Source organism: Onychostoma macrolepis, chromosome 23 (genome assembly GCF_012432095.1).
Source record: "Onychostoma macrolepis isolate SWU-2019 chromosome 23, ASM1243209v1, whole genome shotgun sequence".
Lineage (NCBI taxonomy): Eukaryota > Metazoa > Chordata > Actinopteri > Cypriniformes > Cyprinidae > Onychostoma > Onychostoma macrolepis.
In genome coordinates, this window is record NC_081177.1 from 20,098,115 (window position 1) to 20,108,220 (window position 10,106).

The following is a 10,106-nucleotide window of genomic DNA, read 5'->3' on the forward strand; positions in this document are numbered from 1 at the left end:
TATTTATTTATTTTTTTCACTGTCCACAAACCACTCTGTGGATTTAAACTAATATACTAACATACTCTCATGGCACTACATGCATTTTCCATTTTTTTGCCAAATTGGTGGCTAATTCATATGAATACATGTATCTCATTCATACATATTTTTTTTATTTTTGTATGATCTGCCTACACCCCACTGACATTTTAACTTTCTGACTTTTTTCTGAAAATCGTGTTTTTGTATGAATCAAATCTTATGAATTCATACGAAATTGCCACCTCATAAAATATTTGCATTTTCTCATGAGAACAGGTTGAATATAAATATTATTTTACTTAATTGTCTCTCAGAATATTTGAAGATTTTTTTTTTTTTTTTTTTTGGCTTTATTCCCACCAAAAAAGACCAAACGTCCCATTTTGTTTTCAAAGGTGGTTGTTAAAATTGTTAATTTTTAAAACGTTCTGACTTTATAATGCCAAGACATAGGCCATATACGAATTGTATATGAATGCTTTGATGTTTATGACCTTATCTAGTTCTTTTGTGTAACCCGTATCCTCATAGGTGTTGCTGAGTGTTTGCGTGAATGACTCTCGGTGTCTGAGCGTACCTCTCTCCGCCGAATGTTGGCGATCAAAGGTTGCGTTCCAGCTTGGCTTTATGGTGCTAAGGTTTTGGGTTGGGCTACAACATGTTGGCTCTATGCAGGCGCGTCAGCAAGCCCACCCGCTTTACAGCCCCATGGCGACAGAGAGGCTCCGCCATCCACCTTTATTGCTATTGGCCAAATTAGCTTGCGTTATCTCTTGGTGTCTTAGTTTTTGTTGCCCAGGTGATGAGGTGCGGGGTCAAGAAACTGTTGCATCAGGTTCATAACCTTAACCTCAGGAGTAGTGCTTCATAAGCAATATTTCATCCACTGTTTTTATATGCCCATGCCATCACCATCACACAACTCATTGATATGAATAACCGTCGCATCTAAAATGAGGTACTACTGAGCACAGTGATTGGCGGTGAGCTTGGACACAGCTGGCATGTTGTGTAAATTATAAAACACTACAAAAAGATCACTTCGAATTATTGAAACTTATTCAGTTTTCCTTAAATAAAATTTCCTTATAAATTTCCTTAATTTAATAAAAAATTATTACTATCAGAGGGGCAAGTGATCGCCAACCAGGGCATCAAGACCCACAGGACATTGTTCAAATGTATCTATTCAAGTACTGACATTACAAGTCACAAGCTTAAAAAGAAATTAAGTAAAATTTTCAAATATTTCCAGCAATGATAAGGAGATTTCCTGACTTTTAAATACTATTATCACATTTTCCGTAGTCTAGATTTAATGATAATTTCACATCTCCAAAAGTCGACCATGATGATTTTTCAAAAACGCTTGAGGTTAAGGCAGTTTCAAGCTACTCTTTTTCATTTACTCAGTTTCTGTTCTTTGTTCCTTTTCATTATTCTTTAAGATGGATATCTCATTTTCTCTTTCTGTTGAGCGTTACTGAGGCCAAAGAGTTTTCCCAGGGTCACCTTCCTTCATTCATTTTCTCTGCACTGTGCTCTCTATCCTGCGGTAAAAACAGGATATTGTAGAGCAGTTTTGACCATGAAGGAAGTTATGGAGGGGGTGACAATTTATCCAACTCTGACAGTGGACTCGGCTGAAGGATTTTTGCTTTTTGACTGTACATGTGTGTCAACAATGCGATGTATGGCTATGCATATTGGTGACTGTGTCTGTAACCACTGCAGAAATCACCATAATTCTGGGATGGATTCATGGGGACTTAAGGTTTTTATTTCAAGCTCCTTGTAGACTTCAAAAGATCACTCTCTTAGGCAGTATTGTCTTGTTTTCTCAAAAAAAAAAAAATAATAATAATAATTATATGAATATCTATACAGTACAAAAGTATTAATCGTTTTATCATTTACTTAATCTTTGATTATTATGTTATGTTTTAGTATTTATTTAATGAAAGAAGTTTCTTGTGCTCACCAAGTCTGCATTTATTTAATTAAAAACAGTAAAAACAGTAATATTGTGAAACATTATTACAATTTAAAATAACTCAAAAATATTTTAAATACTTTAAACTATTTTAATAATTTATTCCTGTGATGGCAAAGCTGAATTTTTAGCGACCGTTCAGAAAACAGTCTGAGCTGCTTAATTTTTTTATTTTTTATTTTTTTTGTGGATTTATAAACAGGATGAACAAAAAGCCTTTATTTGAAATAGATTTTTTTTTGTAATAATGTAAAAGTACTGTACTTTTGATCAATATAATGTGTATTTTCTAAATAAAATGTTTAATTATATTTATAAATGATCCCAAACTTTTGAATGGTATGTAAATCGTAAATAGTTGTAAAGAGTTGTATTCAGATGATAATAATAATAATAATATTTATATTGTCTGTTTAATCTATACATTAATTTTGTTTTTTTTTTTTTTTTTATGGGCAGATCATTTTTTTCTCAATTTTAAGCATAAATCTGAGGTTTATTTTAAAAGTAGGAAAATCTTATGCAGTTTTTACATCTCAAATAAATGTTATCCATTTTAAATTGTATAGCTATATTACACAGAGATTTAAATATTTTTAGGAGAAAAAAAAAAAAAAAAAGAAATGTTCCATCCTTATGAGAATCCATGTCGCCATAACCCCACCCCCAATATTATGCTAGCTAAAATTAATTTGCTACAATGCTGTCAATCATAAACCTCAGTGTTATATGAGGTAAATTATATTCTTAGAATTATCACAACCACTCTGTGAATCATTTCATATAATTACAATCACTAAGAACAATATTTAAATCTAGAAATGTTTGTTGAAAAAAAAATTCACCATAGAACAAGACATTGATCCTTCATTTTGTTCACCTGTGCATGTGTACGCTTGCGTATTTTTCAGGGTAGTTCGTACTGAGGATTTCCTGAGAATAAGCAGTCAGATATCAGAGCTGCCAGAGCTACCAGAGCCAGAATGCACTAAAACTGTAATGTGTTCTTATATAACCCCACTATAAGGCCTGGGCCAGAGAACAAGCCAAGTGTGGGGGAGAAAGAAAGACAGCGGCTGGAAAAAAGGGGGAGAGAATCAGCAATAATGCAGCAATAATAATGAGTCTTGCTCCAAAGTAGCATCCAGCTTACGTCTTCAGAAATGCTCAAGAGAGAGTTTTCTTGTCTTTTATAGACTACTATGTGAACAAGAAGGATCGAGCAGTGGTGTTCTCAATTCTCACCTTTTAGTTGCGTCAACATTTCTGCCAGTCTGCAGTTCTCAAAAAACACCAAGGCCACCGGCTTTCAGAACACACTATCAGTAAAATGACCTTAGAGGTGCCCTGTGTACTTTAAGCTATAGCGTTTGTGAACTATTAAGTCTGCCAAGGCTGTCTTTCTTTCATTCTTTCTCTTGCAGTCTCTCTTTCTTCACAGCACTACACCAGTTGACTGCCTTATTGGCCCCCTGCAACTAAAAAAAACACCCCCACATTCCCTAAGACACACACTGTCACTTGCACGAGTGTGTTTGTGTTAGTAGCTCTTGGGGGTTCACCACAGGACTCCTATTATATTGTAATTGAGGACTCTGTTCTTGAATATGACCCCCACCTTCACATTCTGGAAGAATACAGAGTAACTGGGACAAATGGTCCAATTCAGAGAGATCAAATGAACCTATTCTTCATGGGGCAACATTATCATTCTATGATGCAATTATAATAATAACTTGCATTAGCCCTATTGAAAAAAACATCATTTTCAATATTATCAGTTCACCACCCAAATAAAAAAAAAATAATAATTCTAGACAGAAAAGAAGATATTTTGTTTTTGTTCAAACAATGGAAGCTGATACAGTCATGCATGCTGTATTATTGTAACTAAGCAAAACCTGTCAACAAAAAAAAGTCAACAGGGTCCAGAACAAAAGAAAACAAAGCAAAAATCACTGAAACATGCAGAAGAAAGAAAGAAAGAAAGAAAGTCAGTCATACAGGTTTTCTGTCCAAAAAAATAAATAAAATAAATAAAAAAAAAAAAAACCTCTGAAACATTAAAAAGAGAGAAAGTCATACAGGTTTACTGTTCAAAACAAAAGGTAGAGAAGAATTAGTATCAAACAGGGTTTTAGGGTCCAAACGTGGGACCAAAGAAAACAAAACAAAACAAGGGTCCAAAAGTTAGTGGGGTCCAAAATAACACAAAACAAACAAAAACCGAACCAAACCAAACCACTGAAACATGTAGAGGAAAGAAAGTCATGTAAACTTGAGAAATAATAAAATAAGATTTTTTTCTGCAAATAAGAAAAAATAAGTCCTTTTACTGCAGGTGTGTAGAGCCGAAGGAATATTTGAAAGTGAACAGGAAAGTGGCTAACCGCACACTGAATCCAATAAAGGCTGAAAAAGTCCAGCAAAACATATTTAATTTTATAAATTGCATCGTGCAAAAAGTGCAGGGTGCATTTGAGGTAAAAACAAGTGGACATTAGCAAGCAGATGTTTCAACACATTGCTATTTTCAGTGCTCGCTTTACAACAAACATTCACCCTTTTTCTACATAGATTAACAATTGAGGACAATCAGCTGAATACAATTATCACAAGTAGAACTCCAAGATGGAGAAGAAGAAAGAAAGTCACACAGGTTTGTAATGACATGAGTTTGAGTAAATAACACATTTTAATATTTGGGTGAATTGTTCCTATGGCAATGTGGTTAAAAAAAAAAAGCTTTGGATGTGTCCTAAATGACAGGGTGATTAAAGGAAAGTCCCTCTTCTCTCATGCACTCACGAAAACAAAAACAAGAGGGTGACCCCGCCTATCCAAAGGTCAAGGTGTGCTCAGGCCAAAGGTTGTGTTGCAACTAAAGGCCCATAAAACAAAGTGCATCTATGTACATAATTATCATAGCACGTCACATGCACACACACTGAAATGTAATGCTAGTACAGGCTCAGATATATGCTTCTGCAGCTACACCACACACATGCAAGCATGCACACATTTACAAAGTAGGACAGGTGTTCAGTGTTGGTGTTTGCGCACACATGCTTTTCCGGACACACACCTGGCCAATATTCAGCTTCATTAGACACATATATCACATACCCACTGCCTGTTACACGATCACAGTCAACAGTGAGTTACTCATTAACATGTTTTAAATCATAAAATGCCATTATATTTATGATTTATTAAAGACAATGTGTGAATAAATTGCTGTAGCATTTGCATATATTGACATGGTGCATGTAATTTCATCATCAGCCCTGCCAGTCTTCCTCCTTCTTCTATTTTTATTTATTAATTTTATTTTTTGCAACATATTGCAAGACAGATTATAATGGAGGCCATGAGCAGTATCTGTAAGAACATGCTCAAAAATAAAAATCTGCATTAATTGTACCATTCATATCACATTGTACTGCAATGCTGGGCCATTTAACCCACCTATGTCCACAAGCATAAGTAAATGTTTTACCAACTTTGACGACCTTGAGTATGGCAAGCGATTTTAACATTTACTTCTGAAAATTAACTAGCACAATTTTTAATGAACAGGTATTGATTAGTATACTCAATTTTACTAGTAACTATTCATTAGATACTAGTACTTATTCCAATAATGTCTAGGAAGCTATCTATTCAGTTCTTAGTGAATTATTTGTATTTATTTATTAGCAATTCTAATACCATCGCACTATTATTGCTATTGCTAGAAGATATCAATATTAGTACTTTGCTTTTTAAATATATCTAGTAACTATTTATATCTAATGTTTAATATTAATATTTTAATTTCAATACAATTTCTCTGTAATTCAAATATTTTAAACATTAATACAACAACCTAAGAGAAAAGCTTTAAAGATTGTAAGTACTTGTAGCGACTTATTAAGTAAATACTACACTAAAAAATGATACTAAATTGTTTTTAAGGTAAGTGGTTGCAAACTATTTATTTTAGCTACATTTAAGTAAAAAAAAATGTTGAAAGTTAGTCAACTAAATTTGTTTATTTAAATGTAGCTAAAATACACTGATTGCAACCACTTACCTTGAAAAATTTTAGTAAATTCAATTAATCTTTTTTTTTTTTTTTCAGTTAATCACCATTCGAAATAAATACATTTACTTAATTCATTACATTTACTTACTGAATCAAATAGGCCTGTGTGCTAGTAAGAGAATGAATGAATGCATGAATGAATGAATGAATACAATACAAGTTAGTATTACTTAGTTTTAAGGAATAAATGTTTAGCCAGCTTGCCATATCTTGAGTGTTTGCGTGTGAAGGTGGGAGAGGCTGTTGCGCTCGCGTGTCCTCGTGCATTTTTCCTGTTGTGGGAATTAATGCCATTTCACGTGGGTATTATTAGAGGTGGCCGTTACTAAACTTAGCTTCATTCTCTAAGTTATTCATTCTCTAAGTTTGTCCATGAGTGGACAAAAAAGAAATGTCAACAAATAACCAGACCGACGAGGAAAATGCCAAAATAAGAAGGAAAATAGCATTGTAAACGATGAGACGGAGACGTCTGAGAGCGATGACTTCCGTGCCCGGGAGCAAGATCGTTTCCTTGCCGAGGAAAAAGAGCCAGGAAGGGGAAAAAAGTTGAGGGGTAGGTGTGGGGTAAAAAGAAAGAAAAACTCGATCTTTGTCTAAAATCAATGCACCCCTCCTCCTCCCCCAAGTCGCCGCCATCTCCCAGGCCGTAATTTACGATCCCTCGCTATTTATTTGGCTCACACCTCCCGGTAAAGCCCCGTTAAACAACTTCACACCAAAGCATGCAGTTTAATCATGATGGCAGCTAGTTTTGCAGGTATATTGTTTACAGACCATGTATTTATTGATAAGTTGGCATGGGAAATGGCGACGTCTTTTTATTGTAATATCTGAGGTGACGTAGTTGCGAAATCTCTTTTTTTATTTTCTGAATAGATGTTTTTGGCGTAGGTTCCTCATAGCTGTGCTTTGCACTTCTTAAGTGTAGCTTCACCTCCCCTTCAACTTTGAACTCTGAATAGGTAGCATGTGGTACATGCCAAAAAAAGACCAGTTGAATATACTTATATCAAGCCAACTAGAGAAACAACAGAAAACGGAGCATTTATGAAAATCTCCAAAGTTGCAGTAGTCTGTATGTGTATGTGGTGTGTCAGTCTTGTGTGTATGTGTTGAGTGTGTTGTGTGTGTGTGTGTGTGAGAGAGTGTTTGTCTATTCATCTGTCATCAGGGAGGCTTGGTGAGGAGACTCTGTGGAGCCCAGAACTCAGGGGTCAAGTCCAGGTTTTCCCAGCCCCCAGCATCCCTCCCGCTCTCCTCCGCTCCAGAGAGATGGACAGAATCAGGGAGAGGCGTGAAGGGATGGGGAGGAGAGGACATGAGCCTGAAGTGATAGATTGACGCTTACGATGAGGAACAGTGGGAACGGATATATGGACGAAAAACAGTTTACATTTCACAGCCAATGTGTTTGGCTTCTGCGGGGTTAGTTTTTTGTTTGTTGAAAGGTTGTGATTCTGCGAGTCTTGATTTTACTGTGTATTTTGCATATTTTTACGGACACAGCAACCTCTTTGCTGATGTTTTCTAGAATTTAAAAAAGATGGATGTTTTGAACATTAACATAAATAATATTTGTATATAACTTAGGAAAACAATTTTGGTTATAACGTAAAATTGCTGTTTAAAATATATAACCATCTCATTATATGCTAGCAAGCAGTTTGGGGTATGTAAGATGTTTTAAATGTTTTTGAAAGAAGTCTCTTATGTTTACCAAGACTGCATTTATTTGAAGAAAAATTACAGTGAAAATGGGAAATATTATTACAATATAAAATAATTGTTTTCTATTTGAATATATTTAAAAATGTAATTTATTTCTGTGATGCAAAGCTACATTTTCAGCAGCCATTACTACAGTCTTCAGTGTCACATGATCCTTCAGAAATCATTTTAATATGATATAATTGTTGATGCTCAGTTGTCAATGTTGAAAACAGTTGTGCTGCTCAAAATTTTTGTTGAAATCATGGTGCTTTTTTCAGGATTTTCTATTTAAAAATATTTAATCAATTAAAAAAAAAAAACACATGGGCGTGCAACATGAGCACATGAAATGAATGGTAAGACTGCTGATATGATTGAAAAATGAAATCTGGGTATAAGGCAAAAATACCAGAATTGGTATTCTGGACAATGCAATATTTATTTATTTTTTAAATGGTTGCTCTCTGTCTTTAGCAAGCTTCCAAAATTATAAATGCATTTACAGAACATGCAGAGCGAAATCAACATAATGCACAAATATCTACTTTGGCTAATGTTTATGACCTTTACATAATAAAAGAAGTATTGGTAAAGGATGCATTCAAGTAATTGCATTCAATTTTAAATGCATTCAAAACCTTAATATGTTCCTCTCAGTATTAAATTTGTTCTACACCCTTCAATATTACGTGTTTGTTTAATTGCTGTAAGTTGAGACCCTGTGCCACCCTATGACCCTATTTTAAGTATGTCCTCCATGTCACCCTCTCTGTGTGTGTCTGTCCGTCTGTGTGTCTTGCTGTCTCTCTCCTCAGGTGAAGTGTGGAGTGATGGGGCCCAGGACTGCTCTCTCTCTCGCCTTCTCGTCTCCAAAGTGCCAGGCGTTTCACGCAGGGTGAGAGACGTTACTGAGGTGTGTGTTATTCTTGATGTCGGCCTCCAGCGGGGAGCAGGAGTCAACACAGCTAGTTACATACATAGCGCCATCAGCCTGTCAATCAAGTCTGGTAGTCACACCCCCATTGGTTTCAAACACGTGCTCTCATGTGCACAAGCAAAAATACAGTGTTTACTAGTTTCACACCTCTAATGCAGGTGCATTTTAGTCCAGTGTTTTCTGAACTCTGATTCCTCCCTTGCTTCACCCTGCGTGTTCACTCTAGAGCCCTTTCATTCCCAACTCATTATATTACAGTATAATCCATGTGGAGATAATAACCATTTGGGCAATCAATGACTTAGTATGCCAAAAGATACCACACACATTCACGTGCACTCCTTAAAACATAAATTATTGTCATTAATGTCTCTGTGTATCTAGTTACTAATACATTTAGACCACTGATGTGAATTTGTAATCAATTTGAAAATCAAAAAAATCAATATTTTACTAAATAATCAACTCATTCGATCCCTGATTTATCCACATTTGAATTAAGCACATTCTAAACTGTAAGTGTAACCAGTAGAAATTTTGAACCAAAATGCAAATGTTGGATACTCCAGTCAGTCAAGATTTTTAAAAAGACTCTTAAGCTCACCAAATGTGCATTTTTTTGGTCTAACAGTTAAAAACAGTATTATTAAAATAACTATTTCTATTATTTAAATATACTTTGTATTCTCTAGTTTTACGTTGTCAATAAATTAGTTACCTTTTCAAAATTAACTGATCACTGACATGTTTACTTGTCATGTTACCACAATTTATATAAAATAAAGAAGTTTAAATGCTATGTTCATAGTAGACCCTTTAAATTTATCTACCAATTATGGTAGTTGTGTTGCGCTTGTCTTTGTTTTTTTAAATATCCAAATATACACAATCCACAATATTTTGATAGTCATGAAACATGTGCGAAGTATCAGTCAGGGTTGATTTTTGGATAGTCACATTCCATTAGAAACTTTTTCATGAGTGGAATGAACTTTGACCCTGCTCCGGTCAGCTGAACTATAGCCCACTCATTAATTTATAGACTCTGTGCCATCTGATTGGTGCTACACTGATGATGTCAGCCCTGAAACAGCAGCACTAAATTATAATCATAGCCATCGTAAAGACAAGGGCCTGCTGCACATGTGGAATTCTTTTCTCTCTCTTTTTTTTCCCCTTCTCTTCTCTTTCATTATCTCTCCCCCTCTCCCCTCTTCATCGTCTCCATGCAGGATTTCCTTATGTTCCTGTCTCCATCTGTCTATCTATTTCTTTTCTCTTTGTCTGTCTGTTTCTCATGTTCCTTCATTCGGGTTAATCTCTCACCCTTTCTCATTCTGTTGTCTCTCTCT

The 10,106-nt window shown here is 35.0% G+C and overlaps 1 protein-coding gene across 14 annotated transcripts in view; it reads left to right on the plus strand.

The window, feature by feature from the left end:
• Positions 1-6,333: 6,333 nt before the first annotated feature.
• rbbp8l (retinoblastoma binding protein 8-like) overlaps positions 6,334-10,106 on the plus strand; it is a 36,951-nt gene continuing 33,178 nt past the window's right edge. For 9 of the 14 annotated variants that reach the window (XM_058763919.1, XM_058763912.1, XM_058763915.1 and 6 more), the window contains exons 1-2: positions 6,334-7,532; positions 8,633-8,712. The gene's annotated coding sequence lies outside the window, so the exon portion shown is untranslated. Of the gene's footprint in view, positions 7,533-8,632; positions 8,731-10,106 lie in introns of all 14 variants that reach the window. The other 5 variants (XM_058763913.1, XM_058763923.1, XM_058763927.1 and 2 more) reach the window with 3 other exon arrangements.